Raw genomic sequence first — 21,243 nt, 5'->3', positions numbered from 1 at the left:
AGCGGGAATCATAATTAATGATCAGTGATTAGTGAAACAAGGTGTAATAATCCCTGAACACTGAAAAAATTTCTAAAACAAAAACTGAATTTTTAATTTCATTTTTCATTCCTAGCAATATTTACATGAAGCATAAGTACTTCATTTTTTTTTTCATTTTTGCTTGAAAATACTATTAACCCTAGAGGAAAATGAAAGGAAATATGTTTTACCCTATGTCACAGACCAGAGGCTGCACTATCTTGAATATAATCAAGATCAAATGTGTGTGAAGGCTAGTTAATGTAAAAATTTTATTTGTATATTATTGTGGTTAAATCTCTTTACATTGCAAAGCAAAGACTGATAAAATATAGGGAGACAGTGGCAGACATTACATTTATGCAGAAAGTTTTAAATGGATACAAACTTTCTTGCATGTATGAATTAATTATCTCTACTTAATGTACTGAGTTTGTTAATTGTTTGATGCACATTCACAGATAAACATCACCTCAAGCAGACGTAATTGTTCAGACTCCCATACCACCTCCTGTTCTAATGTTCACCAGTATTTTGGAAGTGGTGTTAAAACTGAACTGCAGAAGGTTAAGTTACAGGTTTTTGGTTTTTTGGTTTTTTTGTTTTCTTTTTAATTGTTATTGTGACCAAAATAGAGGAAAAAACATAAAATTAATTTCTCAGCTTCATCTAATGTTTCTACAATGATTTATGTAGCTTCTTTCTTTCCTTTTAAATCTAATATTCCCGGTATAACAAGTTCAGGATTATTTTGAGGTCTGTATTCAAGCAGTTAGTTTCTGGTCATGATATTGATGAATCACTGTCCTGAAAGAATCAGGAAAGGCTCCAAATCCAATGCTAACATTATAAATATCACTGTTTGTCCATTTCCTAGTTTCACTGTCAACTATTTAATGTTACCATACTGCTTTTAATGAGTTTTGAACTTAAATCTTTGTATCACTATGCACCATATTTTTCAAGTGTGACATATCATAGTCACAGTTACATTAATAAGAATGCAAATCTATGCAGTTCCAGAAAAGAACTTTAACTGAGTTTGATTTAGAGCATTATACAATGCCTGAGGCTTGAAGTCTGTGGAATAATTTTCTTCAGTCAATGTTTCTGCCTCCAAAACAGTTCAGCATTTGAACAGAAATAAGTTCAATCTCACAAGTTTTGTATGTAAGTATTAAATATAGTAGCTTAATATCTTAGGTTACAATAGGCATTTTTTCTATACTATTCACTGTTTTGGAATAAACTTTATTTGGGAATAGTATAATTTCCAGAGCTTTTATATACATTCAAAAAATTTCAGTTGGAAATTCTCAAATATCCTCCCACCCTTTAGATACACATCCTCTAAGAAGCATCCTCTGAGAAGCATTTAAAGACCTTTACAACAACATGAATAGATCAAAAGCATAAACAAACAAACAAAAAAGAAATAAGAAATATTTCCTAACAAAAAATATTTCCAAACAAAAAAGAAATAAGAAATATTTCCTAATTTCTAATTGAAAAGATTGTGGATTCTACCTTTGTCTTCAGGTAGCACTGCTTCTTATTCTCTTATTACTTCAAATACTAGTATGGAGCCTGGAGCACAAGTCTTATGAGGGGCAGCTGATGGAACTGGGGCTGTTTAGCCTGGAGAAAAGGAGACTGAGGGGAGACCTTATCAGTCTACACCACTGTGAAAGGAGGTTGTAGAATGAGTGTGTTGGTCTCTTCTCCCAAGTAGCAAGTGATAGTACAAGAAGAAGTGGCCTCAATTTGCACCAGGGAAGGTTCACATTGCGCATTAGGAAAACTCTCTTCATGGAGAGGGTTATGAAGCAGTGGAACAGGCTGCCCAGGGAAATGGTTGATTCACCATCCCTGGAGGTGTTTAAATTCTTGTAGACAAGGTTCTTAGGTTCAGTGCTAGATTTAGGTTATGCTTGAATTCAATGATCTTGAGGGTCTTTTCCAACTGGAATGATTCAACGATTCTATTTATGCTTTTGTCATTATTAGTCATTATGTTATTATTATGCATTATGATTAAATAATGGGAGCTGACAATATGTTTGCAAGAACTGTTTTAAAAGTTTTATAATTCAACTACTATTGAATGCTTGTTAAAACAATTTTAAGAAGTTCTATTTAGAATCAGTAATACATTTGCTTAATGTAATCTCAGTAAAAAAGAAAAATACTACCCTAAAGAAGTTTTCAGGAACTTCACTTTTTTCTTGGGAATTTAGATATTTTTAATTACTTACATACTAGTATAAATGGACTAAGATATAGAAAGAGTCTATTCTGTTATCTCTCTTCCCCTTCACTATCTATTTCTCAGTTAATGAATGACTAAAGTGAATGTGACAGAAATGTGCTTTTTAATCAAACTTCCAGGAAAATACTAGATCTAAATTTCTTTTCATTTAAATCAGACTGTATGCAACTGGTATCCAAATGAAACTGAATTATTGACTTCACAGTTCAAGGTAGGTAGCAATAATGATGCTCATTCATAGTAGGCATGTCAATCATAATTTCTGCAAGGGAGATGTATTCCTCATTGTTATATGTTTTAATATCCTTACCTATAATGCGGCTGTAACCATTTCAGTGTGATGCAACAGCATCAAAATAATGTTTATGGCATGTCATGAGAACATGTCTTTGATGTGCTCTTTTAACTTTTCAGAACAACTTACAAACATCAGTTTCATTGAGTTGTGTCTCTTCAGAACAGTTTTTAAACAATTATGTAAATGTAAGCATCACTAACTGAATCTACTCCCATTTATATATCCTGTTTTATTTTCCCTATAAGAGAAATTCAGTTCCTTTTAACTTAGTACTGACATTTCCCTTCTCTGTGTTGACAGGAATGTTTCAGACACTCCCGCAGCTTTTATATTCAGTAGCTGAAAGGCAGAAGAGTAGATGAATTTCACCTGTGAAATTCCCTTTTGCATATGGAATACTCAATTCTCTATTTCCTAAGAGCACAATCCACCACAGAATTTAGATACCTCTGAGTTCAGGGCTGTGACACAAAGGTTTTAGGTTCCAAAGTCGAGATTAGAACTGAAAATTCGGAATAAGGTATTTTTGGTTCTTACACATGATGGGAAAGTCTCTGCCTAAAAATAACTAATAAGAAAATCTGTGTGTCTGAAACTTAATGTGTTTCCAGAGTTTAGAATCAGTAGTATTCTTGAGTACTTGAAGTTGAACTGAAAGAGGTTTCAGTAGTGGAGAAATGTAGTGAACATTTGTCAGATCTAGTCTCAAACATTTACGTCTTAAAGTAAAAAAAGTCATTCTTGTCATTCACATTTCTTGTTATTTTGAACTTTCTCTAAAAGAGGTTTTGTATATTAATGAAAATAACTTTTTTTTTTCCCCTCAAGACTCTTTAAACTTTACTTGCTACTCCTTAAAAAAAAAAAAAAAACACAAACCAAAAACAAATCAAAGCAAAACACAAAGCAAAACAAGAAACTTTGTAAACAAGCAGATTTCTCTCCAGATTCTTCACGCTACTCACTGTTCTATACTGTTGCATAAAATAAATTCTTTTACTTGGTATTTCCAAGAAGTTTCTAAGTCAATTACATAACTTTTACTGGTAGTATGTAGTCATGGAGCTGATAGAGTTGTATTCTATACCGTACTTGGACAAACTTTGAAAAATCCTTGCTCCCTAATGACAGAATCTGATAAAGTCAAATCATCAGCAAACTAACTGGCTAAATGGCTTTCAGAGATTTCTTCCCAAGTGGTGAAATGAGTTTTCAGTTCATATGGGCACTGAGAGAAAACAAGTATAGCTTAACTGATTTAGCAACCATCATTTGTGCTGTTGCATTCAGTAACCTCAGCACAACAGAAGCAAAATAATTACCTTTCCCCTCTACTCTGGCCTGGTGTGACCACACCTGGAATATTGTGTCCAGTTCTGGGCTCCTCAGTTCAAGAAGGACAAGGACAGGGAACTGCTGGAGAGAGTCCAGCACAGGACAACAAGGATGATGAAGGGAGTGGAACATCTCCCTTATGAGGAAAGGCTGAGGGAGCTGGGTCTCTTTAGCTTGGAGGAGACTGAGGGGTGACCTCATTAATGTTTATAAATATGTAAAGGGGGAGTGTCATGAGGACGGAGCCAGGCTGTTCTCAGTGACAACCAATGATAGGACAAGGAGTAATGGGTTCAAACTGGAACACAAGAGGTTCCACTTAAATGTGAGAAGAAACATCTTCTCACTGAAGGTAACAGAACACTGGAACAGGCTGCCCAGGGAGATTGTGGAGTCTTCTACTCTGGGGACATCCAAAACCCACCTGGACACATTCCTGTGTAGCCTCATCGAAGTGTTCCTGCTCTGGTAGGCGGATTGGACTAGATGATCTTTTGAGGTCCCTTCCAATCCCTGACATTCTGTGATTCTGTGTGGCTTTTTGTTGCTGTTGTTGTTGTTGTTTTTGGTGTGCGTGTTTTTTTTGTTTTTTTTGTTTTTTTTCCGAAAAGTCGTCTGTTAAAGAAATATTAATTTAGAAAAAAAAAATAACAGCAGTATGGCAAAAAGCTTAATTTTAAGCTTGTATTTTAAGTAGATAGACATAGATAAGTACCAAATTTGAATTCAACTAGTAGATAGAAAAATATCAACATTGATGATAGTCATGTATTGTGAGAGCTACTGATGCATAATAACTCCTGAAGTCCTTTCAACAAAAATATGTGAAGTATATTCCAGTTTGACCCTACCCTGACTGTTACCTAAGGCACCCTTGCAAAAGGCTGAAACTTTGACCTTCTCACATAGAGGAATGGACCACACCAGATGAGAGAGCTCTACTTAACCTCTGATAGCTCTAATTTAAAATTAAGCATTGATTAGCTCTTTGACTGCCTCTAGGAACTGGGCTGTGGGTCTGGCTCATATATAGGCCTCTTCTGGCTGCTGACTAAAGGGACCTGGAGCCTCTCTAATCAGTGCTTAGTTGCAATAAAATCTCCTAGTACCCTAAATAAAGGACAGCTGTTTGTGCTTTATAGAAGTTGTTAGAGCTTGCTTGGACTTGGAAATAAATTAGGATGGCATAATGTAAGTAGAAAGGCAGCCATCCTTTAAAAAAAAAAAAAAATCTGGGATGATTTTTCCTTTTAAGAATGCTAGAGACAACATTTATTTCCAAAGTATAGTTCTGTTTGAAGCATAACAGCTCAAGAGTACAGTAGTAGCTTTCACGGGAAGGAATGGCTCAATTAAAGAAAAAGAAAGAATCACAAGATATCCACAAAAACTAAAAAATAGAAGATACCTGTCAAAATATAGATACTCGCACCACAGTGATTTGAGGTATTAGGCTTTTAAATGAATTTTTTAATGCAGGGATTTATTTATTTCATGTAAGATACAAAGAGTTCAGGATTTCTTTCACTGAATGCTTAGGTTTTTGTTCTCTAATGTCTTGCCCTCTTCGGGTAGCTGAAAGAAGGAGCCTACCCTTCTGATAACAAAACTGACAGAAAAAGAAAAAAAAAAGATAAAAAGTGAAAGAGAAACCACAGAAAATAATTAAAAAGTTCTGACCTCAAGGAATACAGTCAGTATTTTATTTGTTTTAGTGTGAGACTCTTTCCCCTCTTGGATTTAATGCGTGCACATTTTTTCTTATTTGTTATTACTCTGCGGTACCAGCTGAAAAGAACCAGCAAAGGCATCTAAATCCAAGCAGTGCCTTGTACCTCCCTGAACACACTAATTTCTCCACATTAAGGCTAACTACCATCCTGAGTAAACAACCTGTTGAATGAAATTGCTGTGAGGTACTTTCCTGTCTTCCACCTCTGCTGCTCTCCCTCATAAACTATATCAGCTATTATGACTTTACAGTAGCTATGGTGATTCTTGAAAGCATGAAAAAGTATGTAAATGAATGCCATCTAATTTTGTTTGAGTCATTTAATTTAGAGTTTTTGGCAGTGCTGTCCATCCCATTTCTTAACTTGAAGGTCTGTAACTGAAGGATGAAATACAAAGACAGCTACTCAGAGAAGTTCATATAGGTCCATTTTCACTATAAAGACAGATACATGCACTTTTCCACAGCTTGATTTTCATATTTTTTCAAATAAATTTAATTAATTCAAAAAGCTGTATTTCAGGAGCATAGCTAACCTTCAAAATAATAATAATAATAAAGCAGTAAGTAAATAATCACACTAACATGAGCAGGAGACATAATTCTCACATTTTGTGGCTCAGAAAAGTTATATACACAGAGTTTTATGTGCTACCAGCTGACTGAGTAGTTGTGCAGTTTGGTGGTACTGTAAAAGCAAATAAAAAACCTCTGAGTTGTTTTGAATGTGTATTAGATTTAGCTGTTTAGGAGCATCAAGGTAGAGGAACTATAGCAGAAAGCAAGAGTCTCTGTAGTGATGCTTGCTTATATCCATTAATTTTCCACCTAATTAGTTGTTTATATATTAGGTCTCTTTCTGAATTTGTGGTTATTACCTTATTATTCCATAGAGTTTTGTGTACACACTTAAACAGCAAGGAAGAGAGCTGAAGGACAAGAAAATTCTCACATAAAATAGGTGCATAATGACTGTATTTTCTCTATTATTTACCTTTTTATTTGAAAAAAAAAAAAATTGTGGAAGCCTGAGTATGTCTTTAAACAGTAACCACTGGGATTTGATGATGGAATCATATTTTTTTCTTGTTATTTCATTGATGCCTTTGGAAAATAAGATGGATATTCTGAATATTGCAAACATCACTCTTCCCATGGTAAGTCTGTATTCCTCTACTTATGAGAAAACATCTTGTCCTTTTCAGTCTAATCTGAATCATAGCACAGTTAAAGAAAAGGATTTTAATGCCACTGATGAAATTCTTTTGTACAAGAGTACACTGTATGAAAGAGCAACTTTAGGAGAGCATGCTAAACAGAAACAGGATAAGTTGTATGGCACAAATATCTGGAAGGAAATGATTGTTTTCCTCTTATTATTTAAGGTACTCACAGAAACCTAAAAGCAAAGAAAATCTTCATCATTGATGATATGCTAAAAATGATGCAGGAGTGGCCATTACAGCTAAAAAATAAATACTTTTTGTTGTATTGTTTGTATTACAGATTTTTCTAAATGAACACATTTGTCTACAGATTTTTTTTAATGGAAACCAATTATGTCACGTAGAATACATTACATTATAGCTTTAGACCACCACATAGTTAAGAAAATGCAATCAGATTTTCTGTTATCCTTTTTATACTCACACCCTTTGAAGGTTTTAAAGTGGTGTATGCAACTTTGAAAGTCAGTACACTGAAGTTTTAAACACAGAGCTCTTAAAAATGGTCAGAGATAGCTGACTACCTTTTTTTGGTTTTTATTGGAAAATTAGAATATAAGGTCACAAAGTCACACTAATGATGATGTGCCTTATTGGCAGTTGTTTCCACAGTTCCATTAGAAAGTGGTCTAGCAGCCACATACAAAATCTATCTGAGAATCTGTTTCTAAATAATTTTATTTATGAATTGTGCATATCAGAATTCTTTAGCTTGTCATTTGATTTATAAAATAATAAAAAAAAACCCATATAAACTAATACTAAAAATTATACATGGAGTAGTAAGCAGGAAATATTATTAGCTTGAATTGTCACTTGTTTGTTAGTCTTCATTTTTTGTTATTTTACATTTTAGAGGAGGTGCTTGTATACCAATGCAACAAATCATAACCATATAAGTGTGCATTTGATATAACAGAAACGATATACTACTACATATTTTTTCAAAGATTTTTCTACTAATACCTAATAACACTGTAAGTAAACCAAGTTTTTTGAAAAACTTAGGAGGAAAACCATTTCAACCGCTGCTCATCCTTATGTTCTTAGAACTCAATATGTATTTCAGATTGCCTATTCATTGAAAATGCATATATCTAAATGAATAAAACTAATATGATGTAATGCAATATTAAGCAATAATATAACATACCAATAGGAAAATTCTAAAAGCATTTCATTTGTCCTATGCAAAATCCACGTCTGGAAACACATTTTAAATCTGGTTGAATAAATACTTGATCCACATAGGATATATATATATATATTTTTTTTTTTTTTTTTAATAGAAAATAGATTATGAATTCTTCAAGCATTCAGACTATCAGATTCCAGTCAGTTAGTTCATCCCCTATCTTACATTCTTTCAACCTTATACATTAACACTACAGTTCCTAGGTCTCCCTGACCTCACTGAGCATAAGAGCTTTAAAATGTGACAAAATTCCCAGTAGGTTTTTTTTTGTTTGTTTTTTGGTTTTTGTTTGTTTTTGGTGCAAAAAGTGAGACACTTTAAAAGTGAGCTTAGAGTCCTTCACAACTTCATGGTCAATATGTGCCATGGTTCAGAAACTTATTCTGATGTTATCTGATGATATGGGATTTGTATATAAAATGCCACCATTTTTTCCTCAATTGAAGGATTTGGGCTTTTGAGATTGTTACAATTTTTACTGTTTGTTTGTTTGCAAAAGATAATAATTATTTGAATTGTTGTTTCAATATTTTCAAGGAATTTATCCTCCTAATATGAAGTAGAAATTTCTTATATGATAATAGAAGATGATACAGTTAAATATAACCTTATGTGACAAATGTAGATCTCATAGATTGAATGGAAACTATATATGTTCTGGACCTAATGTATTTGAACCAGCACAGAGTAAAAAGCAGAGCAACTCAGTGTTTTACGTATCTTCAGTTTGCTCAGCTGAAATCTGACATTTATATTGCCTTTAGCAATCTAGTAATTTAAATAGTAAAAAAATTATAGCTACATGCCATTATAATTAGATTTTTCTCCTTATATTTGTATAATTCATTCTGAAAGCTACAATAAATAACTTGTATTCCAAGAAATAAGACATCACAATTAAATTGTATATGGAATTTCAGTGGCAATCTGTAGTTTGTGATATTTCACTTGACCTATTTTCCACACTAGGAGGCTTAACAAGCTCTAGAAAAATGATATTTTATACCTCTGCATCAAATAATACACACAGTTTTTGTGACACAATTTCCAGTTTCTGACATGCAATTTTATAAAAGGTAAAAGGGCTTATAGCTGAAGACTGAACAATGACCTAAGTTTTTTCACAGGCTTTCTGTGTGACCTTCATTAAATTGCTTATGCCAAATTGAGCAAGGAATTTAACCACATGATGAATTTTAAACCGAAGTTTGGAGTTCATTTATTATTCATTATCCTTTGTTTCTTCTACTTGAATTGTTCCATTAATCCAGAAGAGTATTCAGAAACTATTGTGACCTAGGTGATCAATCATACACAATGAATAGTAAAGAATTACTATTAGTAATTCAAGGACAACTCTCAGCAGTTAAAGTGTTTGACTTATCTTTCTTTCTCTTTTGACTGAGCTTGTGTCAGGTGTTCCAGCTTTTTGCCTGCATGTGATTAGGGCTTGAATCTCACAATTATTTTCATCCAGTGTCAGGATTTAAAATACTGCACTGTCCCTTGGCTTTTTAGCAATGATGTCTTGGTACTACTATTTCTTCATATTGATAACTTTTTTTCGTTATACTAACTTATGGATTAAACAGGGATCTCTCATAGTTCTGCAAGTTGACACTAACTTCTTCATATCTGAATTCAGCATGGAATTCAGTTCTCAAATTACTCTCCTTAAATTTCCTAAAGAAATACATTTGGGAGTTGGTGGCTCAACAATTAGACTTATGGAGGTCACGTGCCTCTGATAATGTTGGAGTCCCTTAATAGAAAATGCCAAAAATGCACTAGAATATTGTATTTTGTCTAGACACAAATGACCTGGGAAGCCAGGACTCAGACAAGCATCTCTTCCCAATCAAGTATAATTCAGCTTCTTTTGAGGTAGAAGTTACTCTCTAAAAATGAGCTAGAGAACTGTGTCCTTTTTACTTATGACATTATGCTTTTTTTGTATCATGTCATTTGAAGTAACTTATCTGGTTTGGCAGGTGAGTGCTCTAGTCAAAGCTTGCTTTTGAGACAGTGTCAGTGCTTAGAAAGGATACAACACTAGGAAAGAGCGGGAAAAAATAATTACAAGCTATATACATATATGTTGTCCAAAGAAGTTGCCAAGGCACTTGTGGGTTCTTGCTTGTGTTCCAGCAACTCCTTTGGTCTAAAGAATTGATGACTTTCTGCGATAGAGAGATTGAGAAGCAGAAATCAGAAGCCAGAATTCCCTCATTTTTCTGTTACCTAATATACTATCACTGTATCTATCATTCCAAAATGTCCTGGTAATAAACAAACAAACAAACAAACAAACAAACAAACAAACAAACAAACAAACAAACAGAAGCTATTCTATTTGGCAGTCTAAAGTAGAAGCCATCTCATCCTCTTTGCTTAACCCCTTTCAGATAGTTCCCTATTTATTTCATTAGAGAAGTTTCCGTATCACAATCTAGCTAATACATACTCCAAAAAAATCCCACCTCCAAACAACAAATTGGTTTGGGTTTTTTATGTTTGTTCATTTTAATAATGACTATATTTTTTTGATACACTGCTCTGATCTTTTCAGCAAAATATTAAAAAATACTTACTTAGTACTCATTACTTTCAGTAAATAATCAGACTGGCTCTAGGAATGCCCTTTACATAAGGAAAGTGAACTACGATAAAACTAAAACCTATCAAGTTTATCTATGTGTCTAGATTTTAATTTCAGGTCATCTCTATGTAAACTTCCAATATCCTTTTGCAGAATACATAAATTAACTCAACTTTTAAAATAAATAACAAAATTAAAAAGTTATTAGATATAAACTTCTCTGTCTCCTTGTTGGCAATCTGTCCTTTATAGAACTGTAGGAAATTATTTTGTTTCTATGTCTTTTAAAGTTTTAAGAGTTTGCTTTAAATCCAATTCAGAAGTTGTTTTTTCTTTTCCAGGGTCATGAGAAGGAATATATGTTGTACAGGCAGACATACACCCTCATACATTCATGGTTCTATAAACCATGTTTCCTTGCATAACTAGTCTAAGTGAAAATTATAAATGCATCTTAATTCAGAATTATTATACCTTTACACAGTCTTGTAATTCCTTGTTTTTTTCTGTATTCACAACTTGATGAGGACTTTTGCCATAAATTGCTTTGCTTTTGAGTAGAAGACATACTTCTGGAACTATAAAGAATTTGGTCCAAAATAATTTTTATTCCACAACTGGGAAACAAAGGACAGATGTGGTTCTAATTTCACAAACAAAAACTGTATTTTTAAAACAGTCATTATTATCAATATTTTTTTTTCATAGAACTAATTTAAGAATCTTGGAACCGAGACTTAGTATTGGACTCTAAATGGCTACTCCACTTCCAGATTTCAAGTAGTTGCCGTTCTTTCCAGTCTGAGAAGGGTTTTATTCTCAAAAAAAAAAAAAAAAAAAAGCAGTATTTTCACAGTAAGTTTTTCTGTTTTTTCTGGTTTTCAGTCAAGTCTACAGTGACTACATTGTTTCTTCACTGCAGTTCTGCAGTAGAGTACTGTAATCACTTTCTGTACAGCTGTTGTTTTACACCTGCAGCATAAATGAACAAGAAAACTGCTGATGCCTCAGTAATGGGAGAAAATTCAACAGTGAGACATAATCAAGGAAAAATAACCAAGATTTCAAATCAGGGAAAAATATTGTTATAGCCAGCTAAAGATTATTTATAGTACTTGTTATTATACTACCTTTCTCAAGCACTGTGACTACATTTTTTTTTTTTTTTGCCAAGGGAGATCATAATTTAACAATAAATAAAATTTTCTCTTATATTTAAAATAAGATTATGAAAAAGTAGGAAAGGATGAAAGAGGTAAGAAGAACTACATCAAAAATACAGTGTAAATTTTGTAATGAATCAAATGGAAAAGTTTAAAAAGTTTTGTTTTTCAATTCTGACTGAATGTCATGGTTTAACCCCCGTCAACAACTAAGCACCACACAGTCACTCACATACTTCCCCAAGAGTGGGCTGGGGGAGAGAATTAGAATGATAAAAGTGAGAAAACTTGTGGGTTGAGATAAAAACAGTTTAATAGGGAAAGAAAGAACTGCACACAAGCAAAGCAAAACAAGGAATTCATCCACTACTTCGCATTGGTAGGCAGGTATTCAGCCATCTCCAGGAAAGTGGGCGACTCCATCACTTGTAACGGTTACTTGGGAAGACAAACGCCGTAACTCTGAATGTCCCCCCTTCCTTCTTCTTCTCCTTGCTTTATATTGCTGACAATGATGTCATATACTATGGAATATCCCTTTGGTCAGTTCGGATCAGCTGTCCTGGCTGTGTCCCATCCAAACTTCTTGTGCAGCCCCAGTCTACTCACTGGTGTGGTGGTGTGAGAAGCAGCAGAAGCCTTGGCTCTGTGTAAGCACTGCTCAGCAACAGGTAAAGCATCTCTGTGTTATCAACATTGTTGCCAACACAAATCTAAAACATAGTCCCACGCAATTAACTCTATTCCAGACAAAAACAGTACACTAAAGTGGTCAATAATCTCAAGTTCACCTTCTTATGAACATGTAGTTTAAGTCTGATTACTAACTGCTATTGTGTAAGGCAGAAACACAGAGAATGGTAGCAAAAAAATTGTTACAGAATACCTAGAATACCTAGATGGTTGTAATGTTAGGATGGCTTTAGCTTTTATTTTTCGCTAGTGTTTGTTGATGGTTTTGTTTTGTTTTGGTTTGGTTTGGTTTGGTTTTGTTTTGTTTTTGTTCTTTTGTTTTTGTTTTTTTTTGTTAAAATAATGGGAACAATAAGAATTCTGAGAACTGATTGGTAAGTCTTAAGATACATCTCCAGGTCAGCTGCAATTGATTACCATAACTGATAATACATGAACATGACTAGCTGCCCAGGTCATGTTTTTCTGTGATCATTAAATTTGGTGTTGCTTTTCCAGGTAGCTAGATGCTACACAAGTTTTCTGAAGATGTAATGGAACATTGTGACTATTTAAATTATTTTCCTTTTAAACATTAATTGATTTAACAATTATTTCCATTCTTGTATTAATATTTTAAATGTTATTGCCTTTGCTTATTATCTTCATAGTTTTTTTTTTAATTGTCATTTGAACTAAACTGTAGTTGGCTGAACATTTGCTGGAAGCAAAATGCAACAGCATTAAACTTTTAAAAATTTTCATATTTTTCTGTTATTTTTTAAAAGCAAAGCTGTCCTTGGTGTGGATATCCAAGAAAAAAAAAAAAAAAAAAAGAAAGAAAGGAAGATCCCTCAAACAGGTTTTGCATTTTACAAATACTTTGATTCTTAAAAAGGGTAATCAATTGACTCCAGTGATGCTTGTGAATTCAGCTTGTTACTTGTGGTTTCCACTACAGCAGTTCTGCGATTTATTACATATCCGTCCCTTTGTGACCTCTTCAAGGGTACACTACATATGACACAAATCTTGACACTTTATTTTCTTGAGAGAGGAGACACACAATCCTTCTCCTTGAGAACAAGTTGTTTTGGGGGCTGAAGTCCTCAGAGAATTTCCTACAAATTTTCGAGCAGGTCTGAGCTTAGTCTAGTAAATACAGCTCTGCAAACTATCCTTCAGAGAAATATGACATTTAAGCAGTTACCAGTCAGCTTACAAAAAACTTAGGGTTTAGTATTTGGGACAGAATAACACAGACAAAATGCATCATAAAGCAATCAACAGAGTTCAAGGGAGGGCAATGAAGCTGGTGAAAGGCCTGGAGCACCAGTCTCAGGAGGAGCAGTTGAGGGAACTGGAGGCATTTACCCTTAAGAAAAAGAAGCTAAGGGGAGACCTTATCGCTCCCTACAACTACTTGAAAGGAGGTTGTAATGAGGTGGGTGTCGGCCACTTTTCTCAAGTACCAAGCAATAGGATGAGACAAAATGGCCTCAAATTGTGCTGGGGGAGGTTTACATTGCATACTAGAAAAAAAAAAAAATTACATAAAGGATTGTCAAGCATTGGAACAGGCTGGCCAAGAAAGTGGTGGAGTCACAATTCCTAGTGGTATTTAAAAGATGTGTAGATGAGATTCTTAGGGACATGGTTTAGAGGTGTACTTGGTAGTGTTACATTAACAGCTGGACTTGATCTTAAAGGTCTTTCCAACAAAACAGTTCTATGATTCTATGTAAAACACATCAGGAATTAAGGAGTTACCTCTCTGGAATGCTGGAGAAAGTTTAATATACAAACCTATAAAGATTTTATGTTTTAATTGGAATTTCAGAAAAGACTCTTGTAAGCGTCAGGAGACTGACTGGAGATTCACATTTGAGATTTGGCTGAACACTTCTTATCCTGTCCATGTAGTTAACTGAATGAGCACAGCTCCACTCCACTCCCTGCAGATGTCCCATGTGTTATCTACTGGTTTCAACAGGAGCATTTTCACTTTGCAAAATAATGCTTAATATGAGTGAATATTTTGCATTACTTATGCTACAGCTCTGCAGAAAAACAGTCCTCTCCCATTTCTGTTTTTCATATCCAGACTGAAAGACAGAGCATCATTCTCTTATAGCTTTTAATAACATGAAATATTTTGTCCTTTTCTTCATATTACAGTCATTGCATCCATGCTCTGCATAATAGCATATAGGTGTATATGTACATATATACACATCAAGCATATTCTGTATTGTTTTTTATGTGTCTATATATACATAAAACATCCTCTTTAACACACACCATATGCAAAATAGTCTGCATGCTTCTGATCTATTTTGAAAGATCAGCCTGAGTCACTAGCTGTGTATTGCTGAGTCAAAAAGAAGACTGGAAATAAAGAGCTTGTACAACAAATTACTTGTCTTCCTATTAGTCTAAAGTGGAATAAAAAACTATGTTTCAGTTACAAATTTTGCATTTTTGATACCTGTCAGGAAATGTAAACTCTACTTTCTAAAAAGGCATGGCAATATAGAGACTTTTTTTTTTTCTGTTAAAAACAAACTTTATAACATTTTACAATTAACTCTATGTCCTTTCCATGTTGTTTTTATCTACAGATTGGAAAAAGAAAATAAACTTTCCTCTTTGAAGCTCTTAATCGTGTCTTGTCTTTCTGCTAATAATGCAGAGGAATTTCAGTAGTGAAGCAAACTGAAAATAGAACTTTTGCTTAGGTGGCTCACCATCAAAAGCTAATTTAGCATTTCACCAAATACAGATGCATGCATAGTGGGTGACCTCAGCAGTTAAGTGGTTTTCTTTCTTTTAAAACTTAGCTATAAACATTATTATTTTCTTCTACAGAATTTCTGGATTTCTTAATTTGTTATCTCAATCAAAAATATGAACTTGAAATCTGTAAAGGTCATAACAAATATTCTGTATATTTTCATATCTGCAAACACTCAGATAAAGCTCTTGCTGACCCATAGTAAGGTCAAGTTGTTCCCTTTCCATAACAATAAATACCATTCTTCTAAGGAAATGTGTTGCTTCATTTGTAATGCAACTTGACACTTGACGGAGACAGATAATGACAGTGTAAAATAGCTTTCAAAAATTCTAAGGCTAGAAGAAACAGACACATGCTACATAGCTTTGAACTGTTCAAGAAATTATAATAAAATAATTTCTTTATGGCACTGTATGAATGCAAATAGTATGATTCTGGTATCAAAAGGGGAAGACTAGTTACACCTAGAATAATCTGCTTTCATTGCCCGAACACAACTTTTTCATTGCTTAAAAGTATTTGAGCTGACCATTTCAACATAAATACTTCTATGTCACTTTAATGTCCCTATCCTAATTCAGACACTCATCCTTAAAGCTAAATTTTACAGATCTATGGCATAAACAATGTCTTCGCTTTGCACACCCAGTATAGTAGTTGTTTAACCCCAGCTGGCAACTAAGCACCACACCCATACACTTCCACCCCACCCCCTGCAGTGGAGAAGGGGGAGAATTGGAAAGCTAAAAGTCAGAAAACTCACAGGTTGAGATAAAGACAGTCTAATAATTTTTAAATAAATAAATGGATAAATAAATAAATAAATGTGACAGTGAATTAAAACCTGGGGGGGGGGGTCGGGGGGGTGGGGAGGGAGTGTCACAAAATAAAACAGTTGTTCATCATCAACCAATTGGCACCCAGGCAGTTCCTGAGCACATCGGCAGGTGCTACCAGCCTCCAGCCCCCAGGTTTTATTGCTGAGTACATTGTCCTATCATATGGGACATCTCTTTGGTCACTTAGGGTATGTTGTCCCAGTTTTGTCCCCTCCCAGCTTCTTGTGCACCCCCAGGCTACTCACTGGCAAGTCAGTTTGAAGAGTAGAAAAGTCCTTGATGCTGTGTAAGAACTGCTCAGTATTGACTAAAACATCCCTGTGTTATCAACTTTGTTTTGATCACAAATCCAAAACATAGCACCATATCAGGTACTATGAAAAAATGTATCCCAGTGAAAACCACCGCAAGCATATAGAGGCATAAGCTCCTTCCATAATTTATGGCAAGAGATAGATAACTCCAAGGAGAAAAATATTAAAATCTACCTTTAAAATAAGATAAATAACCCTCTAGAAGTATGTGTTTCATACTGTAGATGATAGAAGTAGACAAAGTTTGCTCCCACCTTTCTAAATAGAAATCTGTGGTGAAGTGATATAATGGGAAGTGAGAGTGATTAGCTCACACTTAGGTAAGACAGATTAATCTCTTCCACAACCCAAAATGCCTATTGGATTGTAGTTTATAAAATTTAATATATGCCTTTGAAGATTTACAGAGGAACATCTTATTCACCTAAGTTTAAGTTCTAAATTTATAGCTTCAGAAATGTTACTAATAGAAACCTAGCATAGAAATTGACTGGGAAAAGTATACAGAGACACTTGTTCATTATTAGAAGTTTTAATCCACCACAGAGCTGTGAGAATCTGGGACAGAGTGGTTGAAAAATTCTAGGCTGTGGCTGCTCCTAGAAGGCAATCACTTTTACTCATAAGACTGAGCATCTCTATGCCAGCTTTAGAATTATGCAACCTCTTTCACAATGTAAAGATTTATAGAATTACGAATGTTCTGAATATTGCCTATTAAAATGACTGATGAAATTTTATATAGACCCATTCAGTCTATAGTGATCCATTAACTTGAATCTCAAGATTTTATTCTGATTTTACTTATTGATTTGGGTGTCTCTGGCACCTGTTTAAAAATTTCACAGCTATTGATATAAGATGTTTTTCCTACAGTCAAATTACCAATTGTCATATAGCACAGCAAAATGAAGTGCTAAAGCTTGAAGTTCTGATCTTTCTCAAATGTAGACAGTGACACACTAAGAGTCATGAACAAATGCACACTTACGATCTTTCAGCATCCTTGGATGATGAAGCAAACCTGACTGATTACAGGGAATCATTCTGGAATTCAGGTTATCCAACAGAAAGTAATACTGACAGAATTGTTATGTGTGGTAAAAATGGTTTGAGGTCAACAAATTCAGTGAGCCAAGTTCAAATGACCTCAACTTTAAATGAAGTCACTGCTATATTGATAACAAATAGAATGGAAGTAAAAATATTTTCACTATTTTTTTTTTATTATTTATTCATAGGACTTAATGTTTTGTTTACCTCCAATCTTACATATTTAAGGTAATATTTAATGCTAAAATATTATACATTTTTTTTTTACAAAGAAATAAGTATCAAGTACAGAATCTATATTTTAATTTATACAAAAACTGTGGAGTTCACTGTTTTATTTCGTTATATCACAGTCTTTGGGATGGGGTGATACTGTTGTAAGTGTCTATTACAGGACACCAGATCAGACTGAGGAAGTTGATGAGGCCTTCTATGGGCAGCTGAGAGTGGCCTCACAGTCACAGGCCCTGGTTGTTGTGGGTGATTTTAATTTCCCTGATGTTTGCTGGAAGGACCATTCAGCCAGCCAGCCACAGTCCAGGAGGTTCCTCCAGTGCATTGATGATAACTTCCTCATGCAGATGGTGGAGGAGCCGACCAGGAGAGGTGCACTGCTGGATCTCATCCTCACTAACAAGGAGGGTCTGGTTGAGGCAGTAAAGATTGAGAGCTGCCTGGGTTGCAGTGACCACGAGATGGTGGAGTTCAGGATCTTGTGTGGCAGGAACAGAATAGCAAGTAGAATTGCAACCCTGGACTTTGGCAGGGCTAACTTGGGCCTTTTCAAGCAATTGCCAGGGGAAATCCCATGGGCAAGACTGCTTGAAGGTAAAGGGGCCCAAGAGAGCTGGATTGCGTTCAGAGATTGCTTCTTCCACGCTCAGGATCAGAGCATCCCCACACGTAGGAAGTCAAGGAAGGGAGCCAGGAGGCCTGTGTGGTTGAGTAGGAATCTGTTGGGTATGCTCAAGCAGAAGAGGAGAGTTTACAGGTCATGGAAGCAGGGGCTGGCCCCTTGGGAGGAATATAACGCTACTGTTAGAGGATGTAGGAAGGCAGCTAGGATAGCCGAGGCCTCCTTAGAATTACAGCTGGCGAGAGGGGTCAAGGACAGCAAAAAGAACTTTTTTAAATACATAGCAGATAAAACTAATATCAGAGGCAATGTAGGCCCACTGATGAATGGGGTGGGTGCCCTGGTGGCAGAAGACACAGAGAAGGCAGAATTACTGAATGCCTTCTTTGTCTCTGTCTACTCTGCTGGAGGCTGTCCTGGGGAACCCTGTACCCCTGAGACCCCAGATGAAGCCAGGTCAATGGAGGAGTTTGCTTTAGTCGATGAGGACTGGGTTAGGGAGCAATTAAATAGTCTGGACATCCATAAATCCATGGGTCCAGATGGGATGCATCCGCGGGTGCTGAGGGAGCTGGCTGAAGTCATTGCTAGACCGCTCTCCATCATCTTTGCCAAGTCCTGGGAAGCGGGAGAGGTGCCCGAGGATTGAAGGAAAGCAAATATCACTCCGGCCTTCAAAAAGGGCAAGAAGGAGGACCCAGGTAATTATAGACCGGTCAACCTCACCTCTGTCCCTGGGAAAGTAATGGAACGGCTTGTCCTTGGTGCCATCTCAAGGCATATCAGGATAAGAGGGTTATTAGGGGCAATCAGCATGGCTTTACCAAGGGTAAGTCATGCTTGACCAGCCTCATAGCCTTTTATGAGAATGTAACAAGGTGGATGGATGATGGCAGAGTGGTGGATGTGGTCTACCTTGACTTCAGTAAAGCCTTTGACAAAGTCTCCCACAGCATCCTCACAGCTAAGTTGAGGAGGTGGGGTCTAGACAACAGAGTAGTGAGGTGGGTTGCAAACTGGCTTAAGGAGAGAAGCCAGAGAGCGGTAGTCAATGGTACGGAGTCCAGTTGGATGTCAGTATCTAGTGGAGTGCCTCAGGGGTCAGTACTGGGGCGAATATTATTCAATATATTCATTGATGATTTGGACGAGGGAACTGAGTGTACTATCAACAAGTTTGCTGATGAAACTAAGCTTGGAGAAGTGGCTGACACGGCAGAAGGCTGTGCTGCCATCCAGCGGGACCTGGACAGGCTGGAGAGTTGGGCGGGGAATAACCTGATGAAATTTAACAAGGGCAAGTGTAGAGTCCTGCATCTGGGCAGGAACAACCCCAGGTTCCAGTATAGATTGGGAAATTACATATTAGAGAGCAGTGTAGGGGAAAGGGACCTGGGGGTCCTGGTGGACAACAGGATGACCATGAGCCAGCACTGTGCCCTTGTGGCCAGGAAGGCCAATGGCATCCTCGGGTGTATTAGAAGGGGGGTTAGTAGATGAAGAGAGGTTTTCCTTCCCCTCTACTCTGCCCTGGTGAGACCCCATCTAGAATATTGTGTCCAGTTCTGGGCCCCTCAGTTCAAGAAGGACAGGGAACTGCTGGAGACGGTCCAGTGTAGGGCAACAAAGATGATTAAGGGAGTGGAGCATCACCCTTATGAGGAAAGGTTGAGGGAGCTGGGTCTCTTTAGTTTGGAGAAGAGGAGACTGAGGGGTGACCTTATTAATGTTTACAAATATGTAAAGGGTGAGTGCCACGAGGATGGAGCCAGGCTCTTCTTGGTGGCAAACAATGATAGGACAAGGGGTAATGGGATCAAGCTGGAACACAAGAGGTTCCACTTAAATTTGAGAAGAAACTTCTTCTCAGTGAGGGTGCCAGAGCACTGGAACAGACTGCCCAGGGGGGTTGTGGAGTCTTCTTCCCTGGAGACATTCAAAACCTGCCTGGACATGTTCCTGTGTGACCTCACCTAGGCATTCCTGCTCTGGCAGGGGGATTGGACTAGATGATTTTTTGAGGTGCCTTCCAATCCCAGACATACTGTGATACTGTGATACTGTGATGATTAAAATTTTATGGTTAGACTAGAGATGAAACTTATTTTCAAATATAAATAAATTTCTGTATCTGGAATTTGAAGTCTGTCATAAGCAGACAGGTCTTGGATTTGTTTTGTTTGGATAAAGTCTGGGGGCAAAAAAATTCTTTACATATTACCTTGAAAAGTTAATATTAAGAATGAAAGTTATTTTGTGAGTTTTGATGTAATAATGTGACTTTAATCACATTTCTAAGATGTTAGAATCGTAAAATCTCAGTATAATAGAACAGAAGAATGCAATTAATTTGGTCTGGAATAGATGTTGCGAGGTCACGTGTTCCTACATCCTGCTCAAACCTGGACTAACTTCAAAGTTCAGCCAAGTTACTCAAAGCTATGTCCAGCTGAGGCTTAAAAATCTCTACAAGTGGCGAATCTACAAACTCTCTGAGCAACCTGTTCTAGTTAAAATGTAGACAGTGTTGAATATTCAGGATCCAAAAAAAAAAATTATTAGAATGCCTTCACAACAACTTAACTTTCCCAGAAATCATTATTACACTGTCACTTGTTAATTGATAACGTATAGACTGATTAGACTATTGTAAATGCCAAATAATAGTCTGCTCTGTAGAGGTATCTTAAACTCTGGAAGTAGAAAACAGTGGCTGCAGAGTGTTAGAAACAGAGATAAAAGAAACTGAACTTTTTTTGGTGTCACTTCCAAGAATACACTGTAGAATAAACTTTGACATATCTTTACTGCTTTGTGATTGAAAAAGCAAGAGAACTTTATTGAAAATGACACATTCTTGATTAATTATTGATT

This window comes from Patagioenas fasciata, chromosome 1, assembly GCF_037038585.1.
Source record: "Patagioenas fasciata isolate bPatFas1 chromosome 1, bPatFas1.hap1, whole genome shotgun sequence".
NCBI classification, from domain to species: domain Eukaryota; kingdom Metazoa; phylum Chordata; class Aves; order Columbiformes; family Columbidae; genus Patagioenas; species Patagioenas fasciata.
This window is presented reverse-complemented; position numbering follows the sequence as displayed.